Source organism: Coregonus clupeaformis, chromosome 36, assembly GCF_020615455.1.
Source record: "Coregonus clupeaformis isolate EN_2021a chromosome 36, ASM2061545v1, whole genome shotgun sequence".
NCBI classification, from domain to species: domain Eukaryota; kingdom Metazoa; phylum Chordata; class Actinopteri; order Salmoniformes; family Salmonidae; genus Coregonus; species Coregonus clupeaformis.
Genome location: NC_059227.1, coordinates 16,914,696 through 16,926,150, shown reverse-complemented (window position 1 = coordinate 16,926,150; position 11,455 = coordinate 16,914,696).

The window sequence follows — 11,455 nt, the reverse complement described above, 5'->3', positions numbered from 1 at the left end:
ACTCGGGTAGGTGAGTACACGAGAATGTCATCGATGTACACGACCATCCCCTGCCCCTGCATGTCCCTGAAGATCTCATCCACGAATGATTGGAAAACTGAAGGAGCGTTCATCAACCCGTATGGCATGACAAGATACTCGTAATGGCCCGAGGTGGTACTAAAGGCTGTCTTCCATTCATCGCCCCCTAATGCGCACCAAGTTGTACGCGCTCCTGAGATCTAATTTAGTGAAGAACGCGCCCCGTGCAATGACTCCCGTCATGGTCGCAATCAGCGGGAGTGGATAACTGTACTTCACCGTGATCTGATTGAGACCACGGTAATCAATGCACGGGCGTAATCCTCCATCCTTTTTCTTCACAAAAAAGAAACTTGAGGACGCAGGGGAAGTGGAAGGCCGTATGTATCCTTGTCTCAGAGATTCGTCTATGTACGTCTCCATAGCTCTCTTCTCCTCCTGAGACAGAGGATACACATGGCTCCGTGGGAGCGCCGCTCCTGCCTGGAGGTCTATCGCACAATCTCCCTGCCTATGGGGAGGCAACTGCGTCGCCCTCGACTTACTGAACACAATAGCCAAATCTCCATACTCAGGGGGAACGTGCAATGCGGGCACCTGGTTTGGACTCTCCACCGAGGTAGCCCCTATGGAAACGCCTAAACATCGACCCACACACTGGGCAGACCACTCCATCAGAGCCCTCTCCTGCCACGAAATCGATGGGTTATGGGTACTCAACCAGGGCATGCCCAGCACCACCGGATACGCAGGCGAGTCGATCAGAAATAGCTGGATCATCTCCTGATGACCCCCTGCGCACACATCCTAAGTGGCGCAGTGACCTCCTGATCAAGCCCGCACCCAACGGACGGCTATCTAGGGCATGAACGGGGAAGGGAACGTCCACAGGGAGAAGGGGAATCCCTAAGGCTAAACAAAACTTCTTATCAACAAAATTCCCAGCCGCGCCTGAATCTACCAGCGCCTTATGCTGGGAATGAGGTGCTACCTGTGGAAAACGCACAGATATACCGAAATGTGCAACAGAGAGCTCTGGGTGAGTGGGGCGCCTACTCACCTGGAAGGACTCCCCAGTGCGGGACCTGTCGTCCTCTCCCCCGAGGAGGCCATCCCCAGCACCTAGCCGCGGTGTGTCCTCCCCGACCACAGTTGGTGCAGGAGATGGACCCCTCGTAAGCCGACCCCTCCTCTCTCTAGCGCCAGCGCCCCCGAGCTCCATGGGGCACGGCTCGGAGGCGCTGGAGGGTGAAAATGGACGGACCCCCTCGGAACGTCCGCGGGTAGCTAGCAGGGTATCCAGCCTGATGGACATGTCGACCAACTGGTCGAACGAGAGGCTGGTGTCCCTACAGGCCAGCTCCCTACGGACGTCCTCGCGTAGACTACATCTGTAGTGATCAATGAGAGCCCGCTCATTCCACCCTGCATCCGCCGCTAGGGTACGGAACTCCAAGGCGAACTCCTGGGCACTCCTCTTCCCCTGCCTGAGGCCGACCAGACTTTCCCCCGCCGCTTTCCCCTCCGGGGATGGTCAAACACCGCCCCTGAAGCGGCGGGAGAACTCGTCGTAGGTGATGGTGTTAGCGTCGATCCTCCTCCACTCTGCGTTGGCCCATTCCAACGCCTTCCCGAAAGGCAGGAGATCAGGCGGACACACTCTCGTGTCCCGAGGGCGCCGGGTGCACGGTGGCCAGGTAAAGCTCCACCTGGAGAAGGAATCCCTGACACCCGGCCGCGGTCCCATTGTAGGCCCTCGGGAGCGAGAGTCGAACTCCTCTGGGTTCCGGAGCGGGAATGGGCTGAGTGGCCGATGGTGCGGGCAGGGAGGATGGCGGTGGAGGAGTCCCTCGGGTCTCCCAGCCTCGGATGGTGGTGATCACCTCCTGCAGTGCGGACCCCATCCGCAGGATCTGGTCATTCTGCTCACGGACCCTGTCCTCCAACGTCGCCTGTGCTGCTGCGGCTCCTGCTGATTCCATCGAGTATGGTGTGTGATTCTGTCAAGGTAGATGTAGGTGGGTGTGGGTGGAATCAGGCGCAGGACGCAGTACGTTAGTCCAACAGACTTTAGTGATGCACAGCAAAACAAACACGAAATAACTGCCCTGAGGCAAAAGCTCCGCACGTAGGCGAAAACACAAGCGCACAAACAGGTGCGACAAAATACTCCAAAACTAAGGAGCAAAATAGCTCAACCGAGCAAACAGTAATAATCCAGCCTACCGGCACGACAGTAAAACAATCACACACAACACTAGACAAACACAACGAGAACTTATAGGACACTAATTACACTAAACGATAACAGGTGTACAACAATCAGACAAAAGCAAACGAACATAGAAACATACAACGGTGGCAGCTAGTATTCCGGAGACGACGAACGCCGAAGCCTGCCCGAGCAAGGGAGAGAGGCAGCCTCGGCCGAAACCGTGACAGACCCCCTCTCAATCAGAATGATTTCTGGCTCCCAGGTGTCTTTTATACAGGTAACGAGCTGAGATTAGGAGCACACTCTTAAAGGGAGTGCTCCTAATCTCAGCTTGTTACCTGTATAAAAGACACCTGTCCACAGAAGCAATTAATCAATCAGATTCCAAACTCTCCACCATGGCCAAGACCAAAGAGCTCTCCAAGGATGTCAGGGACAAGATTGTAGACCTACACAAGGCAGGAATGGGCTACAAGACCATCGCCAAGCAGCTTGGTGAGAAGGTGACACAAAATAACTGTCAATCTCCCTTGGCCTGGGGCTCCATGCAAGATCTCACCTCGTGGAGTTGCAATGATCATGAGAATGGTGAGGAATCAGCCCAGAACTACACGGGAGGATCTTGTCAATGATCTCAAGGCAGCTGGGACCATAGTCACCAAGAAAACAATTGGTAACACACTACGCCGTGAAGGACTGAAATCCTGCAGCGCCCGCAAGGTCCCCCTGCTCAAGAAAGCACATATACATGCCCGTCTGAAGTTTGCCAATGAACATCTGAATGATTCAGAGGAGAACTGGGTGAAAGTGTTGTGGTCAGATGAGACCAAAATGGAGCTCTTTGGCATCAACTCTACTCGCCGTGTTTGGAGGAGGAGGAATGCTGCCTATGACCTCAAGAACACCATCCCCACCGTCAAACATGGAGGTGGAAACATTATGCTTTGGGGGTGTTTTTCTGCTAAGGGGACATGACAACTTCACCGCATCAAAGGGACGATGGACGGGGCCATGTACCGTCAAATCTTGGGTGAGAACCTCCTTCCCTCAGCCAGGGCATTGAAAATGGGTCATGGATGGGTATTCCAGCATGACAATGACCCAAAACACACGGCCAAGGCAACAAAGGACTGGCTCAAGAAGAAGCACATTAAGGTCCTGGAGTGGCCTAGCCAGTCTCCAGACCTTAATCCCATTGGAAATCTGTGGAGGGAGCTGAAGGTTCGAGTTGCCAAACATCAGGCTCAAAACCTTAATGACTTGGAGAAGATCAGCAAAGAGGAGTGGGACAAAATCCCTCCTGAGATGTGTGCAAACCTGGTGGCCAACTACAAGAAATGTCTGACCTCTGTGATTGCCAACAAGGGTTTTGCCACCAAGTACTAAGTCATGTTTTGCAGAGGGGTCAAATACGTATTTCCCTCATTAAAATGCAAATCAATTTATAACATTTTTGACATGCGTTTTTCTGGATTTTTGTTGTTGTTGTTATTCTGTCACTCACTGTTCAAATAAACCTAACATTAAAATTATAGACTGATTATGTCTTTGTCAGTGGGCAAACGTACAAAATCAGCAGGGGATCAAATACTTTTTTCCCTCACTGTATTTGGTAAAAGACCAAGTCCATATTATGGCAAGAACAGATTAAATAAGCAAAGCGAAATGACAGTCCATCATTACTTTAAGACATGAAGGTCAAGCAATACAGAACATTTCAAGAACGTTGAACGTTTCTTCAAGTGCAGTCGCAAAAACCATCAAGCGCTATGGTGAAACTGGCTCTCATGAGTACCACCACAGGAATGGAAGACCCAGAGTTACCTCTGCTGCAGAGTATAAGTTCATTACAGTTACCAGCCTCAGAAATTGCAGCCCAAATAAATGCTTCACAGAGTTCAAGTCACAGACACATCTCAACATCAACTGTTCAGAGGGGACTGTGTGAATCAGGCCTTCATGGTCGAATTGCTGCAAATAAACCACTACTAAAGGACACCAATAATAAGAAGAGACCTGCTTGGGCCAAGAAACATGCGCAACGGACATTAGACCGGTGGAAATTTGTCCTTTGGTCTGGAGTCCAAATTTGAGATTTTTGGATCCAACTGCCATGTCTTTGTGAGACGCGGTGTGGGTGAATGGATGATCTCCGCATGTGTAGTTCCCACCGTAAAGCATGGAGGAGGAGGTGTTATGATGTGGGGGTGCTTTGCTGGTGACGTTATCTGTGATTTACTTAGAATTCAAGGCACACTTATCCTGCATGGCTACCACAGCATTCTGCAGCGATACACAATCCCATCTGATTTGGGCTTTGTGGGACTATCATTAGTTTTTTTCAACAGGACAATGACCCAACAGACCTCCAGTCTGTTTAAGCGCTGTTTTACCCAGAAGGAGAGTGATGGAGTGCTGCATCAGATGACCTGGCCTCCACCATCCCTCGACCTCAACCCAATTGAGATGGTTTGGGATGAGTTGGACAGCAGAGTGAAGGAAAAGCAGCCAACAAGTGCTAAGCATATTTGGGAACTCCTTCAAGACTGTTGGAAAAGCATTCCAAGTGAAGCTGGTTGAGAGAATGCCAAGAGTGTGCAAAGCTGTCATCAAGGCAAAGGGTGGCTAGTTAAAGAATCTCAAATATGAAATATATTTTGATTTGTTTAACACTTTTTTGTTTACTGCATGATTCCATATGTGTTATTTCATAGTTTTGATGTCTTCACTATTATTCTACAATGTAGGAAATAGTAAAAATAAAGAAAAACCCTTGAATGAGTTGGTGTGTCCAAACTTTTGACTGGAACTGTATGTTAATCGTATTACTCAATAGAGTCTGTAAAACTTAAATTGGTCTCTTGTGCTGGGCAACGGGTTTAATACAGAGTACTGGTGACGGAGGAGATGGCTACCATTTTACGGCCCCCTAACCAGTTGTGTATTATGTGTGCTTTTTCGCGTGTATGTAATTTATTCTGTAAATAATGTTTCTGCCACCGTCTCTTATGACCAAAAAGAGCTTCTGGATTTCAGGACAGCGATTACTCACCTCGTATTGGACGAAGATTTTTTCTTCAACGAGTCGGACGCGAAGGATATTCTACAGACACCAGACAAGGCCCAAATCCCCGTCATTCACATGAGAAAGAGACAGAGATATTGTGGGCGTAGGTCAGGGTGCCTTGTAAGGATCCGACGGCGAGCGTGTAATCTACCTCTTCCATCATCCTATTAACCAATGTACAATCATTGGAAAACAAAATGGACGACCTAAGATCAAGGATATCCTACCAACTGGACATTAAAAATGGTATTATCTTATGTTTCCCCGAGTCGTGGCTGAACGACGACATGGATAACATACAGCTGGCGGGATATATGCTACATCGGCAGGATAGAACGGCTGACTCCGGTTAGACAAGGGACGGCGGTCTGTGTATATTTGTAAACAACAGCTGGTGCATGAAATCTAATACTAAGGAAGTCTCAAGGTTTTGCTCGCCTGAGGTAGAGTATCTCATGATAAGCTGTAGACCACACTATTTACCAAGATAGTTTTCTTCTATATTTTTTGTAGCTGTCTATTTATCACCACAAACCGATGCTGGCACTAAGATTGCGCTCAATGAGCTGTATAAGGCCATAAGCAAACAGTAAAACGCTCATCCAGAGGCAGCGCTCCTAGTGGCCGGGGACTTTAATGCAGGGAAACTTAAATCCATTCTATCTAATTTCTACCAGCATGTTAAATGTGCAACCAGGGGAAAATATACTCTAGACCACCTTTACTCAACACAACGCGATGCGTACAAAGCTCTCCCTCGCCCTCCATTTGGCAAATCTGACCATAATTCTATCCTCCAGATTCCTGCTTATAAGCAAAAATTAAAGCAGGAAGCACCAGTGACTCGGTTCATAAGGAAGGGGTTAGATGACGCAGATGCAAAGCTACAGGACTGTTTTGCTAGCACAGACTGGAATATGTTCCGGGATTCTTCCGATGGCTTTGAGGAGTACACCACATCAGTCACTGGCTTTATCAATAAGTGCATCAATGACGTCGTCCCCACAGTGACCGTACGTACATACCCCAACCAGAAGCAATGGATTACAGGCAACTTCCGCACTGAGCTAAAAGGTAGAGCTGCCACTTTCAAGGAGCGGGACTCTAACCCAGACGCTTATAAGAAATCCCGCTATGCCCTCTAATAAACAATCAAACAGGCAAATAGTCAATACAGGACTAAGATTGAATCGTACTACACTGGCTCCGATGCTCGTCGGATATGGCAGGGCTTGCAAACTATTACAGACTACAAAGGGATGCACAGCCGCGAGCTGCCCAGTGACACGAGCCTACCAGACAAGCTAAATCACTTCTACGCTTGCTTCGAGGCAAGCAACACTGAAGCATGCATGAGAGCATCAACTGTTCCGGATGACTATGTGATCACGCTCTCCGTAGCCGATGTGTGTAAGACTTTTAAGCAGGTCAACATTCACAAGGCCGCAGAGCCAGACTGATTACCAGGACGTGTACTCCGAGCATGCGCTGACCAACTGGCAACTGTCTTCACTGACATTTTCAACATGTCCCTGACTGAGTCTATAATACCAACATGTTTCAAGCAGACCACCATAGTACCTGTGCCAAAGAACACTAAGATAACCTGCCTAAATGACTACCGACCCATAGCACTCATGTCTGTAGCCATGAAGTGCTTTGAAAGGCTGGTCATGGCTCACATCAACAACAATATCCCAGAAACCCTAGACCCACTCCAATTTGCATACCGCCCCAACAGATCCACAGATGATGCAATCTCTATTGCACTCCACACTGCCCTTTCCCACCTGAACAAGAGGAACACCTACGTGAGAATGCTATTCATTGACTACAGCTCAGCGTTCAACACCATAGTGCCCTCAAAGCTCATCACTAAGCTAAGGACCCTGGGACTAAACACCTCCCTCTGCAACTGGATATTGGACTTCCTGACAGGCCGCCCACAGGTGGTAAGGGTAGGGGTAGGCAACAACACATCTGCCACGCTGATCCTCAACACGGGGGCCCCTCAGGGGTGCGTGCTCAGACCCCTCCTGTACTCCCTGTTCACTCATGACTGCATGGCCAGGCACGACTCCAACACCATCATTAAGTTTGCCGACGACACAACAGTGGTAGGCCTGATCACCGACAACGATGAGACAGCCTATAGGGAGGAGGTAGAGACCTGACCTTGTGGTGCCAGAATAACAACCTCTCCCTCAACGTGATCAAGACAAAGGAGATGATTGTGATTCGAGGGTAATATCACTCAATCTGGATAATAACACAAACAAATTATAAGGCTAGAGAAATGTATCGACGAATATTACAACAACACGCAACACCCAAACATGACGAAAGATAAACGAGGAGAATCAATCTCCAAGAGAAAACGCGACTCCTCGACTGATACAGATTATTTATGCTTTTCACCACTGGGACTGGTAAGTGTGGAAAGTGACCTGTTGAAGTCGATAAATGACAAACTGGGCATACTAGAGTTGGTCAGTAATTATGTAAAAGAGTTGAAGGCGAGTCTTGAAATGAGTGATGGAAAAGCTGCGATAATGGAGAGCGATACAAAAAAACTAAAAGGGACAGTCACTAGGATGGAAACGGACGTTAAGGAACTTAAAAGGGAGAACAACTTTCTGAGAGAAGCCTTACTAGACATACAAACTAGATCGATGAGAGAAAATCTAGTACTTACGGGTATCCAGGAAAAAGGAGAGGTTACAAGGAAGGAGAGGTTACAGAACAAATTGTGAAGGACTTCTTTCTTACACCGCTTCAAATCCCACTCGAGGCTGTTGACAAAATCCAACTCGAACGTGTACACCGTTTCGGACAAAGAGGACAGAGATATGAGCGTCCAATCGTTGCCAAATTTGCTTTTTTTAAGGATAAAGTAATGGTTAAAAGCCTAGGTAAAAGACTTGCTGTCATGAAAATAGGCATGAATGATCAGTTCCCGAGGGAGATTGCAGAACTGCGCAAAGTACTGTACCCAATCTTCAAGGAAAATAGATTAAAAGGGAAGCGTGTTGCTCTCGTTGTCGATAAACTGTATATTGACAACCAAATGTTCTGCGACACAAACTCTACTCCATGGCTATTCTGAAAGTTCTAATAGAGGAGTTGAATAATGGAACACCCAATACTAGCCATGGTAGGGATTGTAATAATAAAGCACATTTATAGTATGTATAGTATTTTATAAAGGGATAAGACGGTATTACAAGAAAAGATAACAAGCAAAATAATACATCTTCAAATACAACTAAATTAGAACACAAGTACTCAGTCAACATAGTGGAGATAAAAACATAGCAAACAGAAGACATAGAAGGCACAGTATGTGGTTATGTGTGGATTAATTGTGATGAAGGTGTGGTGTGCGTTTTTGTGTTTGAAAAAGTGTGGCGTTAAGTGAGTGAGAAAGGAAATGGTTGCATATCCCAAAACCAACGTGTGTCTGTGAGCAGGGGTTGTGAGAGAGAGCTTTCAATTTTGTGCAGATGAGGGATATACATTTTAAAATATAGTATACAGTCGCGGTCAAATGTTTTGAGAATGACACAAAGTTTGCTGCTTCAGTGTTTTTAGATATTTTTGTCAGATGTTACTATGGTATACTGAAGTATAATTACAAGCATTACATAAGTGTCAAAGGCTTTTATTGACAATTACATTAAGTTTATGCAAAGAGTCAATATTTGCGGTGTTGACCCTTCTTTTTCAAGACCTCTGCAATCCGCCCTGGCATGCTGTCAATTAACTTCTGGGCCACATCCTGACTAATGGCAGCCCATTCTTGCATAATCAATGCTTGGAGTTTGTCAGAATTTGTGGGTTTTTGTTTGTCCACCCGCCTCTTGCGGATTGACCACAAGTTCTCAATGGGATTAAGGTCTGGGGAGTTTCCTGGCCATGGACCCAAAATGTCGATGTTTTGTTCCCCGAGCCACTTAGTTATCACTTTTGCCTTATGGCAAGGTGCTCCATCATGCTGGAAAAGGCGATGTTCTTCACCAAACTGTTCTTGGATGGTTGGGAGAAGTTGCTCTCGGAGGATGTGTTGGTACCATTCTTTATTCATGGCTGTGTTCTTAGGCAAAATTGTGAGTGAGCCCACTCCCTTGGCTGAGAAGCAGCCCCACACATGAATGGTCTCAGGATGCTTTACTGTTGGCATGACACAGGACTGATGGTAGAATATCAGTCTGTCCCTGATGTTTTTCCTGGAGAGAAGTGGCATCTTTGCTGCCCTTCTTGACACCTGGCCATCCTCCAAAAGTCTTTGCCTCACTGTGCGTGCAGATTCACTCACACCTGCCTGCTGCCATTCCTGAGCAACCTCTGCACTGGTGGTGCCCCGATCCCGCAGCTGAATCAACTTTAGGAGACGGTCCTGGCGCTTGCTGGACTTTCTTGGGCTCCCTGAAGCCTTCTTCACAACAATTGAACCTCTCTCCTTGAAGTTCTTGATGATTCGATAAATGGTTGATTTAGGTGCAATCTTACTAGCAGCAATATCCTTGCCAGTGAAGCCCTTTTTCTGCAAAGCAATGATGACGGCACGTGTTTCCTTGCAGGTAACCATGGTTAACAGAGGAAGAACAATGATTTCAAGCACTACCCTCCTTTTAAAGCTTCCAGTCTGTTATTCTAACTCAATCAGCATGACAGTGATCTCCAGCCTTGTCCTCGTCAACACTCTCACCTCTGTTAACGAGAGAGGGATTAAGTTAATTTTCATGGCAAAGAGGGACTTTGCAATTAATTGCAATTCATCTGATCACTCTTTATAACATTCTGGAGTATATGCAAATTGCCATCATAAAAACTGAGGCAGCAGACTTTGTGAAAATTTATATTTGTGTCATTCTCAAAACTTTTGACCACGACTGTAATTAATATTTGTGTCATTCTCAAAACTTTTGACCACGACTGTACATCTAATCTATTTTTTTATTGTCCTATCATGATGGAACGATCCCCAACCCTATATCCTAGACACCCACCTGAGCGACCCATACACCAAAGAGAAGTCCCCATCTGTTTATGGACCTGCTGTGAGTTGCTAATGAGAACCTTGACGACCTTGTACCTACAATGTAATATATATTTGCGAGAAAAAACTAACATATGGGGGATTGGAAGTGAAAAAATATACAAAATAAAAACTACAGGAAAAAAAAGTGGACTGAACAGGTTGAGAGCTTCAAGTTCTTTGGTGTCCACATCACCAACAAACTATCATGGTCCAATCACACCAAGACAATCGTGAAGAGGGCACAACAAAGCCTACTCCCCCTCAGGAGACTGAAAAGATTTGGCATGGGTCCTCAGATCCTCAAAAAGTTCTACAGCTGCACCATCGAGAGCACCCTGACTGGTTGCATCACCACCTGGTATGCCAACTGCTCAGCCTCCGACCGCAAGGCACTACAGAGGGTAGTGCGTACGGCCCAGTACATCACTGGGGCCAAGCTTCCTGCTATCCAGGACCTCTATACCAGGCGGTGTCAGAGGAAGGCCCTAAAAATTGTCAAAGACTCCAGCCACAGACTGTTCTCTCTGCTACTGCACGGCAAACGGTACCAGAGCGCCAAGTCTAGGTCCATAAGGCTTCTTAACAGCTTCTACCCCCAAGCCAGAAGACTCCTGAACAGCTAATCATGGCTACCCGGACCATTTGCATTGTCCCCCCCCACCCCACCCCACCCACCCCTCTTTTACGCTGCTACTACTCTGTTTATTATCAATGCATAGTCACTTTAACTCTACCCACATGTACATATTACCTCAATTACCTCGACTAACCGGTGCACCCGCACATTGACTCTGTACTGGTACCCCCTGTATATAGCCTCCCTACTGTTATTTATTTTACTGCTGCTCTTTAATTATTTTTTACTTAACTTTATTTTTCCTAAAACTGCATTGTTGGTTAAGGGCTTGTAAGTAAGCATTTCACTGTTGTATTCGGCACATGTCATTTGGCAAATACAATTTGATTTGATTTTATCCTTACTCCCCCACTCCACTCACTGCAATGCAATACACGGTATATGGGATACTTATTGGTTTGTAGAGAAAACACTTTTCTACCTGTCTCAGCTAAAGTGGGGTGGGACATAGTAGGTAATCTACTAACCAAATCT